The sequence below is a fragment of the Tamandua tetradactyla genome, chromosome 18 (assembly GCF_023851605.1).
Source record: "Tamandua tetradactyla isolate mTamTet1 chromosome 18, mTamTet1.pri, whole genome shotgun sequence".
NCBI lineage: Eukaryota > Metazoa > Chordata > Mammalia > Pilosa > Myrmecophagidae > Tamandua > Tamandua tetradactyla.
In genome coordinates this window covers 47,875,701-47,903,358 of record NC_135344.1, presented here as the reverse complement: position 1 = coordinate 47,903,358, position 27,658 = coordinate 47,875,701, and the positions used below count along the sequence as shown (strand labels likewise).

The 27,658-nt window shown below is 37.4% G+C and overlaps 2 long non-coding RNA genes and 1 pseudogene across 2 annotated transcripts; 1 reads left to right on the top strand and 2 right to left on the bottom strand.

Annotated features, from left to right (window-relative positions):
• Positions 1 to 897: 897 nt before the first annotated feature.
• Positions 898 to 23,193, bottom strand: LOC143662166 (uncharacterized). Its single transcript, XR_013165190.1, has 3 exons — positions 23,132 to 23,193; positions 4,636 to 4,730; positions 898 to 931 (listed from the first exon to the last, which is right to left on the bottom strand). It is a non-coding gene; the product is annotated as an uncharacterized LOC143662166 (long non-coding RNA).
• Positions 4,661 to 24,493, top strand: LOC143662167 (uncharacterized). Its single transcript, XR_013165191.1, has 3 exons — positions 4,661 to 4,752; positions 13,081 to 13,155; positions 23,633 to 24,493. It is a non-coding gene; the product is annotated as an uncharacterized LOC143662167 (long non-coding RNA).
• A 2,384-nt stretch (positions 24,494 to 26,877) lies between these two features.
• On the bottom strand, positions 26,878 to 27,340 carry LOC143662643 (ORM1-like protein 2 pseudogene; annotated as a pseudogene).
• Positions 27,341 to 27,658: the final 318 nt, after the last annotated feature.

Here is a 27,658-nt window from a genome sequence, read left to right as displayed (position 1 = left end):
AGAGGTCTAACCCAGGGCCTTGTATAGTCCCCTCACTTACAATGTCTTCATTCTTCATCCCCAACCTTCCCTCAGTGGTGGGGTCAGCAAAGCCACTGGAGTCCTTGTGTCCTCCTGGAAGAATAGAAGACGGCTGGGACAAAGCTCCAGGAATTTCAGCAAAACAGCAGGGTGGGGTGGGGGACAGAAGGAGGGGCAGAAGGAGATGAAGGAGTGGCAGAGAAGTAGGGGAAGAGGAGGGAGTGGGTCTTCAGTGTCAAGTTCTGCCAAGCAGTATGAGGCCTGAAGGGCAATTGCTGGAGCTGAGAAAGCCTCTCAGGAAGCCTGGGGGTGGGGCAGAGAAGCCAGATTACCATCAAGCAGGTGTGAGGAAATGGAGTGAGCAAGTGCAGACAGTTCTTTCAAGTGTGTCTGAGAAAGGGCTGGAGGAGATGGGGCAATCGCTTCAGGGAGGGTGTGTTTATGATGGGTGAGATGTGAACATGACAAAAAGCCCCCCTGTTTTGAATGCTCCTGGGTTACAGCAGGTTAAAGCCAGCAGGATTAAAGCCTGGAGGGAGAGACTCCCAAGGGGCCTGCCTCCGGCAGGACCATTGATGGCAGCAGACCCAGGCATATCACAGCAGCCAGGGGTTGTCATCAGTGTTCCACCCCAAGCAAGTCTGGGCTGGGGAGGTGTCTCAGTTTTCTAGGGCTGCCACAACAAAGTACCACAACCTGAAGACTTAGAACAACTGAAATTTTGTTGCCTTACCGTTCTGGAGGTTGGACGTCCCAAATCAAGGTGTATGCAACACCACACTTCTTTTGAAGTGTGTAGGGAAGAATCTTTTCCACTTGGCTTCTGGCCATGGCTTTCTGCAATCCGTGGTGTTCTCTGCCTCGGCCATCGTGTGGTGTTCTTTCCTCGTCTGTCCATGCCCAGTTCTCCCTGTTTTATAAGGACACCAGACAGATCGGATTAGGGCCCACCCTAATCCAGTTTGGCCTCTTCTTAACTATGACACCTTCAAAGACCCTATTTCCAGATAGGGTCACATTGATAGGACTTGGGGTTGGGACTTGAACATATCTTTTGGGGGGGCACACTTCAACCCATGTAGGAGGGAATAACATTTGGATTATTTAGGAGCAGTATAGGCTGATGGCAAAAAGAAAGAAGGAAGGATGGAAGAAAAGAAAAACAACAAAACAATTTTTAAAAAAAGGAGCAAATAACTCGACTCAAATATTTTCGTGTAAATGCAGATTGTTTTTTAAAATCTACAAACACCTGGCAGTTAGTAAAATATACTGGATTTTAAAATCAATGTAGAATACTTCTAGAGCTCTGAGAGGCTTGCAGAGAACCCAAGGGTTCTAAGGACATCATGGGAATGGGGGGTGGGAAGTGGGGATGATGATCCCAGTTTTAGAAGAGATGCCAGCTGTAGTCAGAGTGCATCTGAGGACAAGTGATACTCCCAGCAGTTCAGCTGTTTGCACTGGCTCCCGGAAAAGGGGATCTGGAGGATAGCATTTACTGGTTACAGGCAAACAAGGTTATCTTGGAAGAAGTGGAAATATTTTCTACAAAGGAGGATTTCAGGATGGTCAGTGTCTTGGTAAAATGTGATCAAATGACATCATGTCTCAAAAAAAAGTGAGAATGAAAATTGCATTAATTAAAATTTAAGTTCCGTAGACTTAACTGCTGAACCAAAACAGAGCACATCAATTATGTTCTTAAAATGCACCAAACTTTTCATCTCAAACACTAAGTTTCCTTCTTTAGAGATTCAATTTTGATCATTTTTACATCTTCCATGTTTTTACTTAACCTTTTAATTATTAATTATAATAATTATTGTGATGCCATTGTCAGCTAATTTTAATATCTGTGTCATTTCTGGGTCTGTTTTGAATGACAGATTTTTCTCTTATCATGGATTATACTTTCCTGTTTCCTTGCCTGCCTGTTTTTTTTTTTTTTTTTTTTTTACCGGCAGATGGTATTCATGTAGAATTACCATTTCCAGGGTAACAAAGCAGGTCAGAACTCCAGTGTCACAACCATGCTGCACTTTTTTTAAAGAAAATATTATTCAGCTTACATGTATTTAGTTATTAGATTAAAAGATTTAAGCTTGACAATGCAGATACATGTAAGAACTTTCTACTTGATATTTTGAGAACATTCACAGTTCTGACAGTTGAGCAAATGGTATCTAAGTTTGTGCTTAATAGAATTTAAGAACTTTGCTATCTGAATATGTAGATTTTTTCCTTATTGCCTTGATTTTAAATTGGTTTATGAAACTTACTGCACAAACTCAGACTTTACAATGATTGTATGGATACTTTGTTTAAATGTGCCTATGGTTAAACTAACTAAGATATCCATTGTTGGTGGTTCTAAGTGTATTGTTTGTTTTCTTAAATTAAAAAAAAAAGATTTAGGCTTGAGAACAATGATCAAAATCCTCAAATAAGATGAAAATAGCAACAATAACAGGACTCTAAGGGAATTATGAGTCGTATATGGGAACTCAGCACAGTGGGGACTTCTAAAGGGGCCTCTATGGATAGAGACCCTTTGAGATTCTTACAGACATTGAGGGGAGACTTCAACAGGGATCCACCAGTGGTTATAAGCTAAGGTGAGCTACTGAGTGTTAATCTTGAAACATGAAGCATTGCCTGTTTGCCAGAGGGCGCTAACTGGCTGTTAATTGGTATCCCGTAGTGATCAGCTACCATCTGGGTCTGCCCAGGTGCAGCTGTGGGAGCTTCCATGTGGCCCCTAAGGGATCATCTGCTTATTGTGCAGCTTGGAAACCACCACAAGACCCTGACTCTGACAATAGCAATGCTTAAGCTAGGAGGCATAATGGCCTCTTTTCAAATGACTGCTCATCTGAGATTTTGTAGCATCTGTTGATCTAGACGCTGAATCCGAGTCATTATTAGTGCTAGGGCCCATAAGTAGGACACAAATTTGGTCAAAGACCTGGGAAGAAGTCAGCAGTTAATGGTGATGTTATTGAATCCAACAGTAAACACGAAACACCTAGCAGTGGGTCCTGGGCATGGAAGTCCAGGAGACAGTTGCAACCAATATTCAGAGCACCCTGTGACAATGAATTCTGCAGAACTCCATTTTCATCCTGAATTGATTTTGTTAGGCTATTAATTCTGCCTGAGACCTTCACCCAGATCTGATTTAAAGGCACCTGACATGAGGGTAGCAGTTGCAAAGGACTTGTGCTAAGACCCTTCCACATATGTGCTTTAGACTCGTCAACCAGTGCATCTCTGTCGTATGCCTGGTAATTTTTTATTTTCATGTCAGACATTTTAATTTGTTGGGTGCTGGATATTTTTATATTCCTATGCATTTTCTTGAGCTCAGTTCTGGGATGCATTTAAGTTACTTGGAAGTAGGTCAATACTTTTGTGTGTTGATTTTAAAATTTTTTTAGATGAGCCCAGAAAGGAGTTCAGTCTCAGGCTTATTATATCCCACTGCTGGGGCAAGACCCTTTAATTATTTTACCCAGTGCCCTGTGAATTATGAGTTTTTCCAATCTACCTGATGGAAACAGGACCTATTCCTGGATTTATGTAAGCACTGAGTACAGTTGCCTCTAACCCTAGGTTATTTTCCTAACCCTGGTGTCCCTTGCATGCATATATTCTACTAGTTCCGTAGAGCTGCCATACACATTACCACAAACTGGGTGGCTTAAAACAACAGAAGTTTATTCTCTCAGTTATAAAGATTAGAGGTCTGAAATCCAGTTGTCAGCAAGGCCATGCTCCCTATAAAGGCTCTAGGGAAGAATCCTTCCTTGGCTCTTCCTAGCTTCTGGTGGTTCCTGGAAGTCCTTGGCTTATGGTCTCATCACCCCAATCTCCCTCTGTCATCACTTGACCTTCTCTGAGTGACTGGGTCTCTGTGTATCCTTCTTTTTTCTTATAAGGACACCAGTCCTTGGAGTTAGGGTCTATCCTAAATGAGTATGACCTTATTTTAACTAATTACATTTGCAAAGACCCTGTTTCCAAATTAGGTTACTTTCTGAAGTTCTGTGTTGGCATGAATTTTGGGAGGACACTACTGAACCCACTACATGTGCTAAACAATCTTGAACAGTGTTAGAGGATCATCTGTAAATATCTGAAATTTCTTTCTGTGCAGCTCTCTTCTTTCTGTTACTCTGTCCAGTGAACTCTGACTTTGTTTCTGAATTTTGTTTACTCAACTCAAGGAATCCACTGGGTTGTCTCTCCCTACTTTGCAGCCTGGAAGCTCTCTCAAGGCAAAAGGTGGGGCAATTGTAGGCATCATGTTATTTGTTTCCTATTCCTCAAGGGTCACTGTCCTTCATTGTCTGATGTTTAGTACCTTGAAGCCCATTGTTTGATATATTTTGTTCAATTATTGTATTGTTTTATGCAGGAGAGTAAGTCCAGTCCCTGTTTCTTTGTTTTGGCCAGAAGCAGCAGTCTAAATGTATGTGTTTTTAATATGTCTCATTTCTGACTTCAAAGTTATGTCTTAGTATCTCTTTCTTATCCCCTTATACTTTATTTTTATGGTATTTTATTTAAAATAAGCAATTTTAGCCCTTTTAAAAAAAATGCTGAATATACCATGTACAGCTGAAACTCTCTCTGCAGAAGAGGTAGAGGCTTGAGGACTTGGACTTCCCAGTATCAACTGGGAGGAAGTCAGTGAGGAGAAGAAACTGGAAAAATAAAGAAAAACAAGTAAGTTGAAGAAAGCTGGGGGCACTGTAAGATAAGTCCCAGTTTGGGGGGTCTAAAGACAGTGGTGTGCTAGTAAATTGCCTTTCCAGGGTAAAAATAGAGCACTGATTTGTAGCAATGGCTTATTTCTGTGGTGTAAACAACTCCCACCATGGCCAAATTCAAGCTGCTGATGGTTTTACAACCACCTTGCCAAATACCCAAATATTTAACTATCAGCTCCAACACTTTACTGCAAGGACTGGTTTAGGTGTTAAGTATCCTGCAGCTGTCTGCATCTAATCCTTAAGAAAAAAAAGTGTATATGTATATACACATAGACAGCCATGCATGCATATGCATATTTGCATATGTATGTATTATCTACACACAGCACACATACATAGAGAGACAGAGACAAAGAAAGAAAACAAATACATAAATATGTTAACAATTGATGAATCAAGATGAGATGACTATGGGTGTATATCATAATGTTCTTGCAACTTTCTTAAAGTTTAAGTTGGAGAAAGTGAAAAAAATTTTATGTGTAAACACTTTGTCATAGAATGTCAAGCACAAATGAAAAACTAACCAGAAATATAGAATTATCATATGACTCAGTAATTCCATGCCTAGAAATATGCTCAGAAAAAAATCAGACAAATACTTGTAAGTGAATATTCATAGTAGCACTAGTCACGATAGTCAAAAGGTAAGGATATAAAGAATGAAGATATAAGACTCAGATTTTAAGATAGTTTTGCTTATGAAAGGAAAGATTGAGTATTTTGGCAGAGAAATAAAAACTATAAAAATATCAAATGGAAATTCTAGAACCGAGAATAAAAAGATCAAACTTAGTAACTTAATGGATGGGTTTTATAGCAGCTAAAGAATTAATGTAAGAACAAACAGATCAGAAAACAATATCCAGAATAAGGTATTGGGTGATGAAAAGATGGGGGGGGGGAAACAGAAGAGAGGGTAAGAGACAAAGAAATTACTAAGTGGGGTCCTAGCATGACATCCAGGGGTGAAAGTCTCCCTGGCAATGGGGGACATGACTCCCAGGGATGAGCTTGGCCCTAGTACTGTGGGATCAACACCGCCTTCCTGACCAAAAGGGGGAAATGTAACAAAATATGGTATCATTCGCTAAGAGAATTGAAACAGAGTCCAGAGGCTATTTTGGAGGCTACTCTTACACAACCTTCAGCTAGGTATTGCTAATTACCATGCCATACCTCAACTAAAACCATTCTTGTCAACCCTAAAGAACACCTAGGCCTCTATTTGAGATTCTACAAAAGTTTCACGAGCTAAGATTACCTTCCAGAAACCTACAACCTCTAGATGAGTTCTTAGGCAAGATAAGTTCTAAAACCCAGAAGGGCCAGCCTTTCCAGAACATCAACTAACTCCATCCCTCAATCCCATATGTTCTGGTTTGCTAGCTGTTGGAATGCAATATACCAGAAACGGAATGGCTTTTTAAAGGGGGAATTTAATGAGTTGCTGGTTTACAGTTCTAAGGCCAAGAAAATGTCCCAATTAAAACAAGTCTAAAGAAATGTCCAATCAAAGGCATCCAGGGAAAGATACCTTGGTTCAAGAAGGCCGATGAAGTTCAGGGTTTCTCTCTCAAGTGAGAAGACACATGGTGAACACAGTCAGGGCTTCTCTCTCAGCTGGAAGGGCACATGGCGAACATGGCGTCATCTGCTAGCTTTCTCTCCTGGCTTCTGGTTTCATGAAGCTCCCCGGGAGGCATTTTCCTTTTTCATCTCCAAAGATCGCTGGCTGGTGGAACTCTCTGCTTTGTGGTGCTGCAGCATTCTCTGCTCTCTCTGAATCTCCCATTCTCCAAAATATTTCCTCTTTTATAGGACTTCAGAAACTAATCAAGACCCACTCAAATGGGTGGAGATATGTCATCCCCTAATCCAGTTTAACAACCATTCTTAACTAAATCACATCAACCAGGGAGATGATCTCATTAAGTTTCAAATATACAGTATTGAATAGGGATTATTCTACTTTTATGAAATGGGATTTATATCAAAACATGGCTTTTCTTAGGGGGCATACTTCCTTTCAAACCAGCACAGCATATTATCAACACTTCTTTCCAACATGAAAAAGTTAGGATGGGCATAGCCCAAATATCCCTGAAGATTGGGATAAGAATCAAAGGAGGAGGAGTTATAACAGAGAAGTTGAGATTTACAAATGAGTATGACTGCTGAATCATTATATTGATTTTTTTTAGTCTCCAGTGCTTGGAGCAGCTAGAAGGAAAAATCTAAAATTGTGGAATAGTAACCCATACAAACTCTGAAATTTGTATTATAACTACTTGTTACTATGTACTTTGAAATTTATTGCTTTTTTTATATGTATGTTATATTTCACAATAAAAAGGTGTTTTGAAAAAGGGATCTCAGAAGGAGAGAGAGAATAAATAGACAAAAGCAGTATTTGAAAAGTTAAAGTTTCAGAATTTCCAAAAAATTGTGAATGATATTAAGCCAGATTTGTAGCTGATTTCTCAGCTAAAACAAAGGAATTTGGAAGACCCTGGAGTGATATCTTCAAAATGCTAAAAGAAAATAACTGTCTGCAATTGAGTGGTGCACTCAAGAAGTGTTCCAGTGGTTTAGAACTGGGAACATTCATGTGAAATTTGAGAGATTTGAAAGGACCACAAGAGACGGGCTAAGATTGAAGAGGCCACTAAAGAGACATTAATAAGTGATGCTTTCCAGGCAGGTGGTGAGGAACATTCAAGGTCTGTTGATGGAACACTGAGTCAGTCTTTTTGGATGAATTTGAGCTACAATTACTAGGGTTGTGATGGAAATTGAGTCTGGAAAGTCTCAGAAGGAAAATGATGGGGAATGATCTCGTTCTACAGATGACGGGAAATGCTGAAGGTGTTTTTGTGACATTCCAGCCTTGTTTCTTGGTAGGACACTGCTACTGAAGCCTGTCTCACATTTTTCTGAAACAGGTATAAATCATGCTGCCTCTTGCTCCTTTACTATGAGCAAAATGAAATTTAGATAAGTGCTAGTTTCAGCTTGGACTGTACTTCTTACTCCCTTGGGATAAATATTATTGAATTGCTGTTTTCAAAGAATTGAATTGCAATGAATCTTATTTACTCTTTGAATGGTTTCCTTTGGAGCCAGAATAAGACAGTAGCTTCCACATGGATGTCTTTCTGATTTATTTCCTCCCTTCCTAAAACTCCACACTTCAGTCAAAACCTTTCCTTTTCTGTCCCCATAAGGGTAGTTTCTCCTTAGAAACCTACACTGTCTTCCTTAGTCCCCATTTTGCTTTAACTGTTTTCTCATCACTTCTGAGCCCCTTTCCCATTTTCCCCTCTTCCAGATTCTCCAACTCTGATGTATCTGGTGTACATCTTTGCATAATTCATGAACCTTTAAAAATCTGTGGTGCTAAATGAAATCAGAAGGAAAGATAGATGATAAAGACTGAGATGGTATAATCTAGGAATGCCTAGAGTATATAAGAATAGTGACTAAATGCATAAATTTAAAATGTTTTGCATGAGGAAGAAAAAAAGGAATGTCAATACTGCAAGGTGTTGAAAATAGATAGTAATTAATATTTTAAAACTTTAACTTATGTGTGAAACTAAAGAAAAAATGTTTATTTGGTACAAAATTTATATTTTGACTAGTGCATTTCCTAACATAATTTATGTGGACAGCTTAATTGAACACCATAGTACTTGGAACCTTGAGTAGGGCATGTAAGTTTGTCCAGAGTGATAAATCCCGGAGTGATTTGAACAGTAAATAAAAAAGTATTTGCAAAGTCCCCTTGGGGGAATGGTGAGAAAGGGGGAAAATTCAACTTCCCCAAGTGGAGACTTCTTGATATTTTCACAAGCAGTGGGGGCAACTAAAGCAATAGGCTGAGCCCCCAATCTTGGGGTTCGTTCATATGAAACTTATCCCTGCAAAGGATAGGCTAAACCTACTTAAAATTAGGCCTAAGAGTCACCCCCAGAGAACCTCTTTTGTTTCTCAGATGTGGCCTCTCTCTCAACCAACACGACAAGCAAACTCACTGCCCTCCCCCTCTCTACGTGGGACATGACTCCCAGGGGTGTAAACCTTCCTGGCAACATGGGACAGAAATGCTAGAATGAGCTGGGACTCAGCATCAAGGGATTGAGAAAATCTTCTCGACCAAAAGGGGAAAGAGTGAAATGAGACAAAATAAAGTGTCAATGGCTGAGAAATTCCAAACAGAGAGGTTATCCTGGAGGTTATTCTTAGGCATTAAATAGATATCACCTTTTTAAATAAGGTGTAATGGAGAGGCTGGAGGGAATTGCCTGAAAATGTAGAGCTGTGTTCCAGTAGCCATGTTTCTTGAATATGATTGTATAATGACATAGCTTTCACAATATGACTGTGTGATTATGAAAACCTTGTGTCTGATGCTCCTTTTATCTACCTTATGGACAGATGAGTAAAACATATGGATTAAAAATGAATAAATTATAGGATGGGGGAACAAATGTTAAAATAAATTTAGTAGACTGAAATGCTAATGATCAATGAAAGGGAGGGTGAGGGGTAATGGTATGTATGAATGGTTTTCTGTTTTCTTTTTATTTCTTTTTCTGAATTGATGCAAATGTTCTAAGAAATGATCATGATGATGAATATACAACTATATATTAATGTATATGATGATATTGTGAGTTATTGATTATATATCAAGAATGGAATGTGGTTATGTTTAATAGTTAATTAATTAATTTAAAAAATCTATGGTGCTTTAGCAGTGGCTGAGAGATTTCAAACAAAGTTGAGAGGTTATCCTAAGTTACTCTTATACATTATACAGAGATCCCTTTTTAGCTTATATGGTATTGGAGTGGCTGGAGGGAAGTACCTGAAGCTGTTGAGCTGTGTTCCAGTGGCTTTGATTCTTAAAGACGATTGTATAAACATAAAACATTTACATTGTGACTGTGTGATAGTGAAAACCTTGTGACTGCTACTCCTTTTATCCAGGGTATGGACAAGTGAGTGGAAAAAAAAAAGAATAAAAATAAATAAATAATAGGGGGGACACAGGGTAAAATAAATTGGGTGGATGGAAATACTAGTGCTCAATGAGAGGGAGGTATAAGGTGTGTGGTACGTATGAGCTTTTTCTTTTTATTTCTTTTTCTGGAGTGATGCAAATATTCTAAAAAATGATCATGGTGATGACATTGTGAGCCATTGATTGTACACCCATGTAAGGAATATATGTGTGTGACGATTTCCCAATAAAAATCTTTTTAAAAAATCTGTGGTGCTTTAAGTTACATCAATGGCACTGTGATTTTAGGATCCTGTAATTTGCCCTATTAGACTGAAACTCTAAATTTTCCAGTCTTCTCTCTTTCATTTGCATCTTTTGGCATTTTTTGTTTCATCTACTTCTTTTAAGATTCCATAAGTTTTAGCTTATGGTCCTTTTGCTGATATTTTAAATTCCTACTATATATTTGGTACAGCACTCTGCTTCTCACTGCTGTATGCAGTGTGTAGCTTTCCAGGCAGATTGCAGGGTCACAGATATGCACACATTTAATTGCACTAGATAGTTTTAGGTTGCTTTTCAGAATGGCTGCACCAATACTCACTACCACCATCATAGCATGAATGTTCCATTTTCCACAACTTATCAACATTTGATATTATCCAATTTTCAAATTTTAGTCAATGAAATAAGTATAAACTGATGCCTTATTTCTCTCACTACTAATGCAGTTGAACTTCTCTTCATATATTTCTTAGCCATTTAGGTTTGCTTTTGTCATGCCCTTTGCCCATATTTCCAATAAGTTCCCTATCTTTTTTTTTTCTGGTTTTGCAACATTTCCATGTATATTTTAGAGAGCCTTGTCCAATAGAACTTTATGAGATGATGGAAAGGTTCTATATTTGCGCTGTCTGATATGGTAATCACTAGTCCTGTGTGACTACTTGAAATGTGGCTGGTGCAACTGATGAACTGAATTTTAAATTTTACTTTATTTTAATAATTGTAAAAGTAAATATAACTAGCCACATGAGACTAATGGCGATTATGTTGGTTAGCACAGACCTAGGTATTAATCCCTTGTCATTTTTTTGGCATTGCACATATCTTCTCTTGATATGTCAACTGTTGATGACAGTCTATTGAATTCTTTGTTAAATAGAAATCCTTAATTTTGATGTGCTCAAATCCATACATTCTTTTGCTGTATGGTTTGGCTTTGGGGATCTTCTTTAGGAATAAATTCCCCATCAACTTCAATTTCAGAGATATGGTCTGAAATATTTTTTGCTATTTTCTTTATTTTACCTTTAATATTTAGTTCTTTAATCCACTTGAGTTTCTCCTTTGAATACAGCATGAAGCTAAAATTTTACTTTATTTTTCTCCATGTAGGGAACCAGTGTTCTCAACACAAGTTATTAAAAATGCATTCTCTCCCTGGTGAATTGTGGAAACATATTTTTTTAAGGATCATACACCAGGTTCTAGTAATACCAAATGCAATTTTTTTTAGAGCTAGACATGAATTTTAATTAGGATTTATGAATAGAAGAGGATCTTCCATGGTGGCAGCCGGCCATGAAAAGTGAAGGTTAGTGCTCTGCCTATCTTGTCTACATGTATTCTTAAAGCGATTTTTCTAACTTTAGCTGTTTTAACTTTATATTATAAAAAGGATCTACTGTTAGGTATTTGCCCAAATAAATTTTTAAAGTATGTCCATGCAAACACCTGCACACAAATGTTTGTAGTAGTTTTGTTCATAATAGCCAAAAAAAAAAGGAAGAAACCAAGATGTCCTTCACTAGAAGAATGAAGAAACAAATTGTGGCACATCCATGCAATGGAGTATGATTTGGCAAGCAAAAGAAATGTCCAGAAATGAAAAGAAATGGATGAATCTTATATGCATTTCACTAAATGTAAGAAGACAGTCTGAAAAGCATATGTATTGTGTGATTCAATGGTATGGCATTCTGAAAAAGGTGTAACTTTAGAGACAATAAAAAGATTAGAGGTTTCCAGAGCTTTAGAAGAAGGAGGTCAGGGATGAATAGGTGGAACACGGAACATTTTTGGAATAGAAAAACCATTCTGTCTAATACTGTACTGGTGGAAACATGACATTGATACATTAGGCAAAACCTATAAAACCATGCAACACAGACAGTGAAAACTAAACTACAGACCCCAGTTAAGAAAAATGTGTCAATATGAGTCCGTAACTGTAACAAATGTGCCAAGATGTTAATAGTAGGAAACACTATACGTGGGGAGGGGAGGACAAGGTATACGGAAACTCTGTACTTTCTGCACAATTTTCCTGTAACCCTACCACTGCACTAAGAAAATTGTCTTTTAAAAATAGCTTTCTTGGGTGGTGCAACGGTGGCTCAGGAGCAGAATTCTCATCTGCCATGCCGGTTGCTGGAGACCCAGGTTCGTTTCCCGAAGCCTGCCAATGCAAAATAAAAAGCTTTCTGTCATGGTAACAACAATAAAAAAAGATATCCTGATGATTATAATCAGTAAACTCAATAGTTTATATAAAAGAGCTGGCTTTCTGTCCTTACCCTATTCATATATATATATATTATCATCACAGTCGACTTTTTTGTGTGTGTGAAAAATAACACATATACAAAAAAGCAATAAATTTCAAAGCACATCACAACAATTAGTTGCAGAACAGATTTCAGAGTTTGGTATTACAGATTTTTTAGGTTTTTCTAGTTTTAGGTTTTTACTTCTAACTGCTTCAAGGTACTGGACACTAATAGAAATATCAGTGTAATGATTCCGCAGTCATTCTCATTTATTAAACCCTACCCTCTCTGTATAACTCCACTATCACCTTTGATCTTTCTCCAACTCTTTAGGGGTATTTGGGCTATGCCCATTCTAACTTTTTCATGTTGGAAGGGGCTGTCAGTAATATGTGGTAGGGGGATGAAACTAGTTGATGTTCTGGAGAGGCTGGCCCATCTGCATTTTAGGCCTTACCTGGTCCAGGGACCCATCTGGAGGTTATAGGTTTCTGAAAAGTTACCCTAGTGCATGGAACCTTTGTCAAATCTTATATAATGCCCTAGGTGACCTTTAAGATTGGCCGAATGATTTTGGTTGGGGTTTTGCAAGTTATGATAGGTAGCAATTTCTAACTGTATCTTACATAAGAGTGACCTCCAGAGTAGCCTCTTGACTCTATTTGAACTCTGTCAGCCACTGATTTTTATTTGTTACACTTTTCCCCCTTTTGTTTAGGATGGCATTGTTGCTCCCACAGTACACAGTACCAGGACCAGACTCATCCCTGGGATTTATCTTCTGCACCATCAGGTATATTTTCACCCCTGGATGTCATGTCCCATATAGAGGGAAGCACAATGATTTCACTGGTAGAGTTGGGCTTAGAGAGAGAGAGAGCACATCCGAGCAACAAAGAGGTTCTCTGGAATTTTCTCTTAGACATACTTATAGGTAAGTTAAGCTTCTTCGCTACATACATAAGCTTCACAAGAGCAAGCCTCAAGATCAAGGGCTTGACTGATTGATTTGGGTGGCCCTAATGGTTGACACAATATCTGGGGTTTTCCCAGTGGTAAAATTTAATAGTTCCACGTTTTTTCTCCCATTCCTCAAGGGACTTTGCCAATATTTTTTGATTGTCTGCTTAATACACTCTGAATTATCCAGGCATTACATTACGCTATACAGGATTAAAGGTCCTCATTCTTATCCCAGGCTCCATGTGTTTGGATTGTTTAAATGATCTATCCAGGCAGGTTGCACTAGATTATGTGCTACAGAAAATTTAGGTTTTGGACAAATTAAACTTTTCTTCCTTTGGTCTCAAAGAATAGATGGAATTCTAGAATACCCCTGTATTCTGAATTACCTTGAACCCAACCTAGATCCACTTTTTAGCTCTTTTCTGTACTCTTGGTCCATTTGCCTGCTCCCATGCCAGTGTTCATGTTTCTTTATAGTATGTCTTCATAATTGATTGTTAGGACAATTTCCCCTTCTTTGCTTTTCAGTATCAAATTGACTTATCTATTTGGGAACTTTGGTTTTTTCATTATATTTTAGAATAAGTTAGTCAATTATTTCAAAAGTCTTACTGAAATTTTAATGCAGAATGCATTTAATTTATAGATTGATTTTTGAAGAACTAACTTAAAATGTCATCATTACATACATGTGCATTTATGCAAATACTCCTTTATTTCATGTTTAACAGCTTTATAGCAGTAAAATTCACATATTGAAAGTGTAAAAATTAATAAAGTTTGACATATGAATAAGCTCATGAAATCATCACCAATATCAAGAGTGAATAAATCCATCACTAATAACATTTAATTTTATCTGCACATATAGTTATAGTTTTTTATAGATCTTTCCCATTGTAGGTCAGATTTGTCTCTAAATATTTCATATTTTTTGAAATGGCATTGTGTTTTAATTTCAATTTAAGGTTGTTCATTACTATTATATAGAAATACAATTTATTTTTGTATATCATCTTGTATCCTGCAATCTTGCTAAATTCATTTATTAGTTATAGTCATTTTTATAGATTCCATCAGATTTTCTACATAGACTCTGATGTCACCTGTAAATAAAGAGAGTTTTATTTCCTCATTTCCAATCTGAATGCTTTTTATTTCTTTTTCTTTCTTATTACACTGGCCAGAATTTCCTGTACAATGTTGAATATAAGAGGTGAGAGAGGACATTCTCGTCCTATTCCTGATCTTAGAGGAAAAGCATTCAGTCTTTCAGCATTAAGTACGATGTTAGCTGAAGGGCTTCCATTGATGTCTTTTATGAGGTTGAGAAAGTTCCCTTCTTTTCCAAATTTGCTGAGAGTTTTTTTTAACCAGGAATAGATGTTCGATTTTGTCTAATGTTTTTCTGTGTCTATTGAGATGATCATGTGGTTTTTCTCTTTTTTAGTTTATTATGGTGAATTATATTGATTAATGTTCAAATGTTAACCAACTCTGCATTCCTGGGATAGACTCCACTTGCTATCATCTATTATCTTTATATATTGTTGGACTTGATTTGCCAAAACTTTGTTGAAAATATTTGCCTGTAAATTTCTTTTTTTGTCATGTTCTTGTATGCTTTGGTATCAGGGTTACTTTGGCCTTGAAGAATTAATTGAAAAGTATTACCTCTGCTTCAACTTTTTTGGGAGAGTTTGTGTAGAACTGGTATTATTCTTCCATAAATGTTTGGTAGACTGTACAGATGAAGCCAGCTGACCCTGGAGTTTTCTTTGTGGGGAGGGTTTTAGCTACAAATTCAACTTTTTAAATAAAGTTATTCAGCTATCTATCTCATCTTGAATGAACTTTGGTAGTTCATGTCTTTCAAGTAATTTATCCATTTCATTGAAGTTGTATAATTTATAGGCATACAACTTTTATAATATCCCCTTATTATCTTTTAATATCTGTAGATCTGTGGCGAGTAACCTCTCTTTCCTGATATTGGTAATTTGTGTCATCTCTCCCTTTTTCCTGGTCAGTATGACTAGAGGTTTATTGAGTTCATAAATCTTCTCTAAGAACCAGTTTGTGCTTTCATTGATTTTCTTTATTGTTTTTCTATTTTCTCTTTTATTGATTTCAACTTTGACCTTCATTGTTTGCATTTTTCTGCTTCCTTTAAGTATTTGCTCTTCTATTTATACATAGTTGCTTAAACTGGAAGCTAAGTCATTAATTTGAGACCCTTCATCTTTCCTGAAACAGATATTTAGTCTGCTAAGTATTCCTATTGCAGCATCCCACAAATTCTATACTGTGCTTTGACTTCCATTTACTTCAAAACTTGTAATTTTCTATTTGATTTATTTTTTGACTGATGGATTATTTAGAAGTTTGCTATTTAGTCTCCAAATATTTAGAGTTTTCAGAATTGTTTTTATTTTTGATATCTAATTTAATTACATTTTACCAGAGAATATACTTTGAATGACTTGAAGCCTTTTAAATTTAGTATGATTACAGATTTGGTCTATCCTGGTTAATGTTCCATGTGCACTTGACAAGAGTATATATTTTGCTTATTTGGGGGTGAAGTATTCCATAAATTACAATTAAGTTGTTTGATAGTGTTGCTAAAGTATATCTTGTCCGTGCTGATTTTCTGAATATTTGTTTTATAATTTATTGAAAAGGGATATTGATATTTCTAAACATAATTATTAGTTTGTCTGTTTTCACTTTTAGTTCTGTCTGTTTTTGCTTCTTATGCAGCTCTGGTATTAGAGACATAAACAGGTAGGATTATGTCTTTTTAAATTAATTTATTCCTTTGTCGATAAAGGGATCTTTTTTTTCTCCTTTGAAGACTTTTTTTAAACATTTTTTAAATTGTGAAATATAACGTATATACAAAAAAGCAATAAATTTCCAAGTACATTTTAACAAGTAGTTATAGAACAGATTTTGAAGTTTAGTAGGGGTTACAGTTCCATGATTTTTCGTTTTTTCTTCTAGCTGCTCCAAGATACTGGATACCAAAAGAAATATCAATATAATGATTCAGCAATCATACTCATTTGTTAAATCCTATATTCTCTGTTATACTCCTTCTTCTCTTGCTTTTTCTTTTTTGTGAAAAATAACATATATACAAAAAGCAATAAATTTTAAAGTACATTGCAACAATTAACTGTAGAACAGATTTCAGAGTTTGGTATGGGTTACAATTCCACAACCTTAGGTTTTTACTTTTAGCTGCTCTAAGGTACTGGAGGCTAAAAGAAATATCAATATAATGTTAGCACTCATACTCCTGTGTTAAACCCTACCTTCTCTGTATAACTCCACCATAACCTCTGATCTTTCTTGCACTCTTTGGTGGTATTTGGGCTATGCCCATTCTAACTTTTTCATGTTAGAAGAGGCTGTTGATAACATGGGATAGAGGGATGGAACTAGTTGATGTTCTGGAGAGGCTGGCTCCCCTGCATTCCAGGGACCATTCTGGAGGTTGTTAGTTTTCTGGAAAGTTATGCTAGTACACTGAACCTTTGTAAAATCTTATATAATGCCCTAGGTGTTCTCTAGGATTGGTAGGAATGGTTTTGGTTGGTGTTCTAGTTTGCTAGCTTCTGGAATGCAATATACCAGAAACAGAATGGCTTTTTAAAAGGGGAATTTATTAAGTTGCAAGTATACAGTTCTAAGTCTGTGAAAATGTCTAACTTAAAATAAGGCTATAGAAATGTTCAAATTAAGGCACCAACAAATGTTACCTTCACTCAAGAAAGGCCAATGAAGTCCAGGGTTTCTCACCCAACTGGAAAGGCACATGGCGAACATGGCAATGTCTGCTAGCTTTCTCTCCAGGCTTCTTGTTTCATGAAGCTCCCCCAGGGGCATTTTCCTTCTACATCTCCAATGATCTCTGGCTGTGTGGGCTGTTATGGTTCTCATGGCTTTGTTGGATCTCAAAAAATGTTTCCTCTTTTAAAGGAGTTCAGTAAACTAATCAAGCCCCACCTGGAATGAGTGGAGTCACATCTCACTCTAATCAATGGTTAATACCTACAATTGGGTGAGTCACGTCTTTGTAGAGATAATCTAATCAATTTACCTACCTTTAGGATTAAGATTAAAAGAAACTGCTGCTCCTACAAGTTGGAGCAGGATTAAAGCATGGCTTTTCTAGGGTACGTAATCCTTCCAAACCAGCACAGTAGGGGATTGGCAAGTTAGGATAGGTATAAATGTCTAACTGAAGTTTGCATAAGCATGACCTCCAGAGTAGCCTCTCGACTCTGTTTGAACTCTCTCAGTCACTGATAACTTATTTGCTACACTTCTTTTCCCCCTGTTGGTCAGGATGGCATTGTTGATCCCATGGTGCCAGGGCCAGGCTCATCCCTGGGAATCATCTCCCATACCACCAGGGAGACTTTCACCCCTGGATGACACGTCTCACATAGGAAGGAGGGCAATGGTTTCACTTTCAGAGATGGCCTTAGAGAGAGACCACATCTGAGCAACAAAAGAGGTCCTCAGGCCATAACTCTTAGGCATACCTTTAGGTAGGCTAAGCTTCTCTGCTACATACACAAGCTTCACAAGAGCAAGCCTCAAGATCAAGGGCTTGACTTATTGATTTGGGTTTCCCTAATGTTTGACACAATATCCGGGGTTCCCTCAGTGGTAAAGTTTAATAATTCCATGTTTTTTTCTCCTATTCCTCAAGGGACTTTGCCAATACTTTCTGATTATCTGCTTAATACACTCTGGGATGTATCCAGGCATTATATTAAACTGTACAGGATTAAAGGCTCTCATTTTTATTCTGGACTCCATGTGCTTGGATTGTTTAAATGTTCTATCCAGACAGGTTGAGTTAGATTATGTGCTACAGAAAATTTAGGGCCTGGACAAAATAAACCTTTCTTCCTTTAGTCTCAAAGAGTAGGTGAAGACAGATAATATCTTCCTTACCCTTGTAATCTGAATTACTTAATCCCGACCTGGTTGGCTTCATTCTTATCTCTGAATAGCAGATTATGCATATATAAAACAGCCCCTCAAAATCCAGAAATAACAATTACCACTCTGGACTAAATGTGACTGCTATAAGCACTTATAATGTAAGGATATTTTTGATTGATTTATCCCTTTGTTGTTATGTAAGGATCTTCTTGTCCCTTATAATATCCTTTGCTCTGAAATCTACTTTCTGTGATATTAACATAACCATTCCAGCTTTCTTTCGACTAATGTTAGTTTGGTAAACATTTTCTCTTTTTTTAAAGTATAGTGTCCTTATGCTTAAAATGCATTTCTTATATGGAACATATAGTTGGATCTTGCTTTTACCCAGTGTGACAATCTGAGCATTTATATCTAATGTGATTATTGGTATGGTTAGGTTTAAGTTTCTCATCTTGATACTTGTTTTCTATTTGTCTGGTCTGCTCTTTGTTTCTTTCCCTGTTTTTTTCTCTTCTTTGGGGTTGATTGAATATTTTTATTATGATTCCATCTTATCTCATGTGTTGCCTTACTAGCTATAACTCTGTCATTTTATTTTATTCTAGTGCTTGCTTTAGGGCTTACAGTATACATTTCAACTTGTCAAGTGATATACTATTTCATATATATTATAACAGGATACAGCAGTATGCTTCCATTTCTCCCCTCCAGGCTTTTGTCCTGTTGCTGCCATATATTCTACTTCTTCCTATGTTATAAATCTCACAATTCATGGTTATTCTTTTTGCTAGAAGCAGTCAATTATCTTGTAATGAGATTTAAAGAATCAGAAATTCTTTATATTTACCCATGTAGTCACTGTCATGGCGCTCATTATCCATTTGAGTAAATCTGGCATCCCATCTGGTCTCATTACCCTTTTGCCTTCCTCAACATTTAGTGCAGGATGGGTCTGCGGCCATGAATTCTTTTGGCTTTTGTTTGTCTGAAAAAGGCTTTCTTTTGCCTTCTTGTTTGAAATATATTTTTGTCGGGTAAAGAATTTTATGCTGACAGATTTTTTCCCCCAATTTTAAAAAAATGTTGGCATTACTTTAAAAATGTTTTCTTCTAGCTTGAATTTTTTCCAATGAGAAATCTTTATTCTTCCCTATGTTATGTGTCATTTTACCCTCTCAGGCTACTTTTAAGATTTTTTTTAATTTCGAGAAATGTAATTATGATTTTGTTACCGATGTGCCTTCTTAGATCTGTGAATTTATAAATTCAGTCAAATTTAGAAAAATTTTGGCTATTATTTCTACAAATATTCATTTCTGGTCTCCTACTTCTTCTATTCCCCTCTCCTTCAGGGACTCTAATTGCATGTATTTTTGACTACTTGAAGTTGTCCCACAATTCACGAATGTCTTATTTCAGTCTTCTTTCTCATTGTGTCTTATTTTGGAAAGTTTTATGTATTCAAGATCGTGACTCTTTCTTCTGTAATTTCTAGTAGCTGCTTCAGGGTTTATATTATACATTTTTAACTTATTACAGTTGACATTCAAGTGATATTATATCACTTCACATATAGTTTAAGAACTTTACAATACTATATTCCCATTTCTCCTCCTCCAGCATTTATGTCAGTCATTTTATAATTTGTATAAGTCCTGCAATGCAATGGTGTTACATTTGTTAAACAGTCTATTTTTTTTCTTTTTTTCTTTTTTTTTTTTTGTATGCTGTATGGTGAGGTCACATTTCATTGTTTTTCCATGTTGAGTATCCCATTATTGCAGCACCATTTGTTGAATTTTGTTATTTGTTTGTTGCTTGTTTGTTTTGCTTGTTTGTTTTTTGGTAAGTGCGTGGACTGGGAATCAAACCCAGGTCTCCTGCACGGCAAGTGAGAATTCCACCACTGAATTTACCCTTGCACTCCCACAGTCAATTATGTTTTTAAGTGATTTAAATAGTAAGAAAAAATATATTATACATTTCTGGTGCTCTTCATTTCTTTGTGTAAATCCAGACTTCCCTCTGACATCATTTTCTCACTGCCTGAGGGATGGATATCCTTTAACATTTTTCTATAGTGTAGGTAGAATAATGATGAATTCTTTCAACTTTTGCTTGTCTGAAAAGGCCTTCATTATTGAAAGTTATTTTCACTGGATATAGAATTCAAGGTTGACAGTTTTTGCTTTCAGCACTTTTAAAATGTTGCTTCACTATCTTCTTGAATATATTGTTTCCAATGAGAATTTTTTTTTTATTAACTTTGCTCCTCTGTATGTAAAGTCTCTTTTCTCTGGCTGCTTTTCAGATTTTTCTATCACCAGTTTCGAATAATTTTATTACTATGACCTTAGTATAGTTTTCTTTGTGTTTCTTATGCTTATGGTTCATTAAGCTTCTTGGATCTGTGGGTTTTATAGTTTGTACAAAATTCAGAAATTTTCCAGCAATTGTTTCCTCAAACATTTTTCTGACCTCCCATTTTCTCTTCTTTGAGGATTTCATTTTTATATATGTTAGACTGCTTGATGTTTATAGTTCACTGAAGTTTTTACATTTTTTAATGGGGGATTCTTTTTCCTCTGTTTAATTCTGGATCGTTTCTATTGTTATTTTTCAAGTTCATTAATCTTTTCTTCTGTTAAGTCTACTCTGCCATTAATACTATCCAATGAATTTTTCATCTCAGACATTGTAGATTTAGTTTCTAGAAGTTTGATTTAGGTATTTTTAAAATATCTGGCATATTTCTCTGCTTTCTGAACATATAGAATACAGTTGTAACAACTTTCTTAATGTCCTGCTAAGTTTAGTCACTATGTCAGTTCTGGATTGATTTCACTTGATTGTGTTCCTCATTGTAAATTGTGTTTTCCTGCTTCTTTGCATGCCTGCTGACCTTTTTCTCGTTGCCACATGTCTGACTTTTACCTTACTGGGTGCTGGATATTTTTGAATTTTTATAAATATTCTTGAGCTTTGTTAAGTTATTTGGAAATGGCTTGAGCCCTTCCAGTCTTAATTTTATGATTCTCTATACCAAAGTAGTGTTCAGTCTAGAGCTAATTATTTCCAACACTGAGGCAAGGAATGCAATGCAATGGCTTCTAGAAGCAGACAGCAACCCTCAGCTTACAACCATCAAGAAAATGGGGTCCTTGGTCCCACAACAGCAAAGAACTGAAATCTACCAACAACCCAAATGAACAGGAAGTGGATTCTTCCTGAGACCCTCCAGAAAGGAATGCAGCCTGCCTATACCTTGATTTTAGCCCAGTGGTTCCCATATAGAACTTGTGCTTTCCAGAACTATAAGCTGATCTATTTGTGTTCTTTTAAGTCACCACATTGTTGCAATTTGCTATGGCAGCAATAGAAAACCACCACCGAACCTCGCACAAATGTCAAAGAACATTCAACAAAATTGAGATAACGGTAAATCCCATCAGAAGATGATTCTGACATCCATAATCATGGGATTAGTCATGCTTGCAGGAACAGGAGAATATCCCATACCATGTAGTCACAGATGCTGTAGATTGGAAGTTGTATTCCTACATTACTGATATTAAAATTTGAAAAAAAGTGGATTTTAGAATTTATGAAATTCTGTATAAGCTCTGGGGCCAAACCAAGCCCTGATGAAGGGAGACAGAAGAGTGATGAGTATGATTTGGGGATCATCCATCCTCCCGTCCCCAGCACTGCCTTATACCTACCTGCCCTCCTTCCTCTGCCTGTTGGAGCCCCAGCACCTTTGCACCCAGAGGAAGAAAATAGTAACTGCATTCATTGCGTGCATTAGCTTTAATAGCTTCTTTTCTTCCAACTTCCCAGAAGAAATGATCAAAATCAAGAGCCCATAGCCATGGCCAGTCTCTCTAGCAAGAGTGAAGTTAATAGAAGAAGTTTAGGAACTAAACTGTAAGTAAAAATAATTGGAAAAAACCCTTAGTTTACTCAGAATAAAGTAGCTACCCTTGAAGGTGGACATTTAAAATATTGTTCTATCTACTTATTTTTGCAATTTTATATTAAGAAAAATTTCAAATATACATAAAAAGTAGAGAGAATAACCGCAATGAACTCCCATGTACCCATCATTCAGCTTCAACAGTTATCAACAACATTCAGTTTTATCTTTCTCCCCATAACTTGGCTTTTGCCTGGGAATAGCTTAAAACAAATTTCAGCAAGAGTGTCATTTCATTTATAAATACTTGAATGTGCATTTCCATCAGATGAAAACGTCTTTTTAAAAAATTATTCCTATGGCACTATTACACCTAACAAAATTAATAATAATTTGCAATGGACCATTAGGCACACAGCTACAAGGTGGTGTTAGAGGAGAAAGGCTAACAATGAAGGACTCAGCCCTATTTAGTTTCCTCCTACTGCAGATGTAGCAAATAGCCACAAACATCTTGGCTTAAAACAACTTGCATAAATTTATTTTCTTACAGTTCTAGAGGTCAGAAATCTTAATCAGTCCCAGTGGACTAAAACCAGGGTATTGGCAGGACTGCATTCCGTTTTGGAAGTTCTAGGGGACAATCTGTTTCCCTGCCTTTTCCAGTTTCTGGAAACTGCCCACGTTCCCTGTTCATGAGCCCCTTCCTCCTGCTTCAAAGCCAGCATCGTAACATCTTTCTGCCCCTTCTTTCCTGGTTACATCTCCTTCCGACTCTCCTCTGCCTCCCTCTTTCACATTTCATTGAACCCACCTGGATAATCCAGTCTAATCTCTCTAATTTAAGGTCAGCTCATTAGCAGCCTTATTTCCATCTGCAACCTTAATTCCACTTTGTCATGTAACTTAATATACTCACAGGTTTCAGGGATTAGGTCGTGGACGGACATCTTTAGCGATCTTGCTTAGGTCTACATTAGGAAATGTCAAACTCAGTTTGCTCAGATTTATTACAGGATGCCCGGTAGAGGGAAAAGTTACAAAATCAAAACAAAAAACACCTATTGTTGTTTGGCTCACAGCTGTCTTTTGGGCATTGTTTTTAGGCATGAGCTGCTTTTCATTTTTTTAAATTAGGGTTTCCCTCCAAGCCTTCCTTGCTTTAGAGTGACTGATTGCCAGAAATTGCTGGCACATGTACACTTACATGGTCATTGACACTTGCTGCTTGTTTATTAAAACCTCCTGATTTAGAGATTAATTTGTAAACTATTTCCAAATACTAACACTTTGTTGTTTCTCATAGTTTCTATATTCTGAAATTGTTTTATAACTATGGTACAACCTGCATGTTTAGTTTCATTAACTAACAATGTTTTCTTTTTATATTTCCTGTCATGTGTGTGTATATGTGCACCAGTGAGTAAAGGAATGAACAAACACTGTCCCACTTCCATACTAAAGTGACTTCAAGTTTAGTGAATTTGAGGAAGACACTGGAGTGCAGGACAACTGAGGACAAGCAAAAACTTTGAAGTGGTCTAGCACCTATTTTATCTCAATTTTGCTTTAAAACAGAAAACTATGGCTGTGATCTGGATTGTGCTCCTTATATTTATTTGCTCAGCTTCAAATGAAAGACTAGCCCAGCCCGTGTCCTGCTCAGGCTGTTTGCTGACCTGCCAACCATTCATGCGGCACCTTAGAGACCCACCAACTCCTGTCTTGGAGCTGTGGAAGCAGTGGCCCTAGGTGGCCCTACGGGCATTGCCTGCCACAGCCCAGAGAGGTATTTATTTTCCCAGGATTCCCTTCCAGGACATTTTTGAGAGGGAGACTGATGGGAAGAAAGGAGTGGAGTCAGCTCAAATGAGGTTTGACCTTCACCATGTTGGTTTGGCTGTTTGACTTCATTAGAAGCCTGTTCTCCAACTTCAAATACCTCTCAGGACTTGATGACTGTTTGTGAATTTGTGACTCTCGAGAGGTTGGGAAGCTATGAGCCTGCACTCTACTGTCACTCATCACAAAACAAAAGGCTTCATTCTCCATTTTTCGAGGAGGGAGAAGGGTTGGCAAAGCATAAAAGATCCTCTCTCGGGAAGAAAAAATAGAACAAGGAAGAGAGACCAGTTCTTCTTTGAGGAAAACTTTAGGTCTGTATAACAAACATCAATTGTGGCTGGTGGCCACAGAGCGGCTCAAGGAAATCCAGGCCACATTAAAATCTGGGGAATTTGAAATGGCGGCGTTTGTGGTAGCTCACAGATTTCCATTGGTGATTTCTTTAAAGCCAGTCAAAGAATTATAATTAAAATAAAAAATGGATCCAATTATTTCTGCCTCCTGTCTGAAAGGATGTAGCTAGTAATGAGAATCACATGTCTAAACTTCAGCTCCTTCTACTTCCAAGCAAGTTGTCCCATGTGAGAAATTCCTTCTTTTCAGCAAAGTTTCAATAAACCACATTTCTCCTTCCTCAGGCTGAATCTTGCCTCCTTAGCTATCATGGTTTTGCACTGAGTTTTAAGAGTCCCACTGGTGGTACTCGGTCACAGTAAGTGTTCTCATCTCTCTTTTTTTCTCTTTATAAAACACATCAGGGTGGTACAAATTATCTTTTTGTATCAAAGAGACAGAGATTGGAAGGATGGGAAGCCTCGGTTTTACCAGTCAAATGCACCCTCTTAGGAACGACTGACAGGGCGTCCCCTGGAAGGTAGTGGGAAAGGGATCCCGGGTCACCTAGCCTTTGCAACCTGGGATATATTAGGCTGGGGGGAGGAAAGTATGGAGGTGACCGGGTAATCCCAGGGAAGCCAGTCTTGGTGAGAATGTTCACCCTGCGGGACGGTGAGGCTGAGAGAACATGGTGGCTAATAATGTGCCTTGAAAATGGCAGAGCCTGTACTGGGACAGAACTCCATACCAGAAAGAGTTAATAGATTATATCACAATGTCGTTCTTATCATCATTACCACAATGACTGATGATGGATTTGGTCTGTGTCCATTCAAGGATAGGTCCATGAACTGCGGGTCCATTCAGGCACAGTGGGGCACGCCAACCTCCTTCTTCTTCCAACAAACCCAAGAGGCAAGAGCAGGTGCAGAGCTGCTTTGTGGGGATGTGGTCATTTGTATATCTTCTTTGGTGAAATAGCTATTGAGGTATTTTTCCCATTTTTAATTGAGTTGTTTGACTTCTTATTATTGAGTTGTAAGAGTTCAATACATATTTTGGATACAGATTCTTCATCACTTATAGTTTTGAAAATATTTTCACACAGTCTGGTTTCTTTAATTTTCTTAATGGAGCCTTCTGAAGAGCAAAAAATTTAAATTTTGATGAAGTCCAATTTAACAGTTGTTTCCTTTTTTTTTTTTAACATGGGCAGGCACCAGGAATCGAACCTGGATCTCCAGCATGGCAGGCAAGAACTCTACCTGTGAGCCACCCAACAGTTGTTTCTTTTGATATAATATATCATACTTTCGGCATCATATCTAGCATTTATTTCCTATCCCAAAGTCACAAATATTTTCTACTAAGTTTTCTTCCAGAAGTTTTATAGTTTTGGCTCTTATATTTAGACCTGTGAATGATTTGGGGTTAATTTTTGTGTATGTTGTGAGATAAGGGTCTTAAGTTCACATTTTTCCATATGGATATCCAGCTGTTCTAGCAAAATTTGTTGAGAGACCATCCTTTCTCCACTGAAGTACCTTGGCACCTTTGTGGAAAATAATTGACCATAAATATAAAGATTTATTTCTGAACTCTCAATTCCGTTCCATCGATCTATACATCTTTCTTTGTGCTGACACCATTTGTCCTGATTACTGTGACTTTAGAAAACTTTCAAAATCAGATATTATGAGTCCCCCACTTGCTTCTTCTTTTTAAAAAATTATTTTGGCTATTCTAGCTAATAGCTAAAGAAATCAATATTGATTTCTGTCAGAAATCCTGCTTGGTTTTTAATAGGGATTGTGTTGAATCCATACATCAATTTTAGGGGAATTGTCATCTTAACAATATCGTATGTTCTAATCCAAGGAGATAGAATATGTCGCAATTTGTTTAGATTGTCTTAATTTCTGTTGTAATGTTTCGTAATTTTCAGTGCTCAAATCTTGCACCACTTAAATTTACTCCTGTGTCTTTTATTCATCTTTTAAAGAACTATCTTTATTATAAGAAAAATAAACAGCAAAACAAAGCTGGAAAAGGTGGGAGGATTCGTGGATTGTAGGGGGGTGAAAAATAAGGAAAACCTTAGTCACCAAACAAGCTACTCAAAGGCAGCTTCCTGCTATGGAGGAGAAGGATTTTGTCCTTGTCTTACCTGCTTCTTCTGATTTAAAGAAACCTATTCTTATCAGGGTTAGCCCCAGAGAGCCCCATTTTCCAATTTTTTTTTTTATCTTCCTAAGAGTTTGGGAAAGGTTGTATGGTTTTCCAGTTTTTTTTTTTTTTTGCATGGGCAGGCACCAGGGATCAAATCCAGGTCTCTGGCATGGCGGGCGAGAAGTCTGCCTACTGAGCCACCATGGCCCACCCAGGCTTTTGAGATAGAGAAGATTGTGAATAAGTGCAAAGGATGTTACAGTCCTTTGTTCCAGAGTCTTCCCATGCCTGTGGAGCTGTCCCCAGTCCTATCCCTCAGAACTTGCTGATGCCAAAGAAGCAAACCCCATGGAATTGGAGGCAAGTTAGGTGGTAGTACACTGGGCAAATGAAGCTGTGTTGATGAGAAAGTGAGTAGCATCATAGTTGGTGTAGAAGTGGCCAGGAGAGAGTACAATAGGAGAGATGCTGAGAAACTTGTGGGAACAGGTAAACTGGAGCCTGTAGACCATCTCTGTTCCTGGTGTGTCAGTAGCCATGCCTTTTCCTGGTCAGAGGTCTCAAAGAGTATTGCTTTCATCATATGTGGAAAGACATTTATAGCCAGGTTATGAATGATGTTAGTCAGGGTCCAGACAACAGAAATGCTGAAGAAGGGGAGGCTGTGTCAAATATTGTGCAAAAGTCCCACCAGGATGATGTAGACCAGCCAGATGCCACGGCTATTCATCACTCAAGTGTTAGGGTTTGCTTGGCTGTACACCACCGCCACATCCATCCTGCCAGCTTCTAAGGCCCATCCCACCTGGGGCCTGGTGCTCACCTCACACCTCAATATTTTATTCTTTTTGATGCTATTGAGAATGGAATATTCTTAATTTCATGTTTGGCCTGTTCATTTTGAGCCTATAGGAACACAATATTTTGTATGTTGGTCTTTCATCCTGTGACCTTGCCAAAACTCCTTTATTTGTGCTAGTATATCTCTTCAGATCTTCTTTGTACGAGATCATGTTGTTTGCCAATAAAGGCAGTTTTACTTTTCCCTCCCCAATCCATTTAACCGATTTTTCTTGTCTTACACTGTCTTACACTG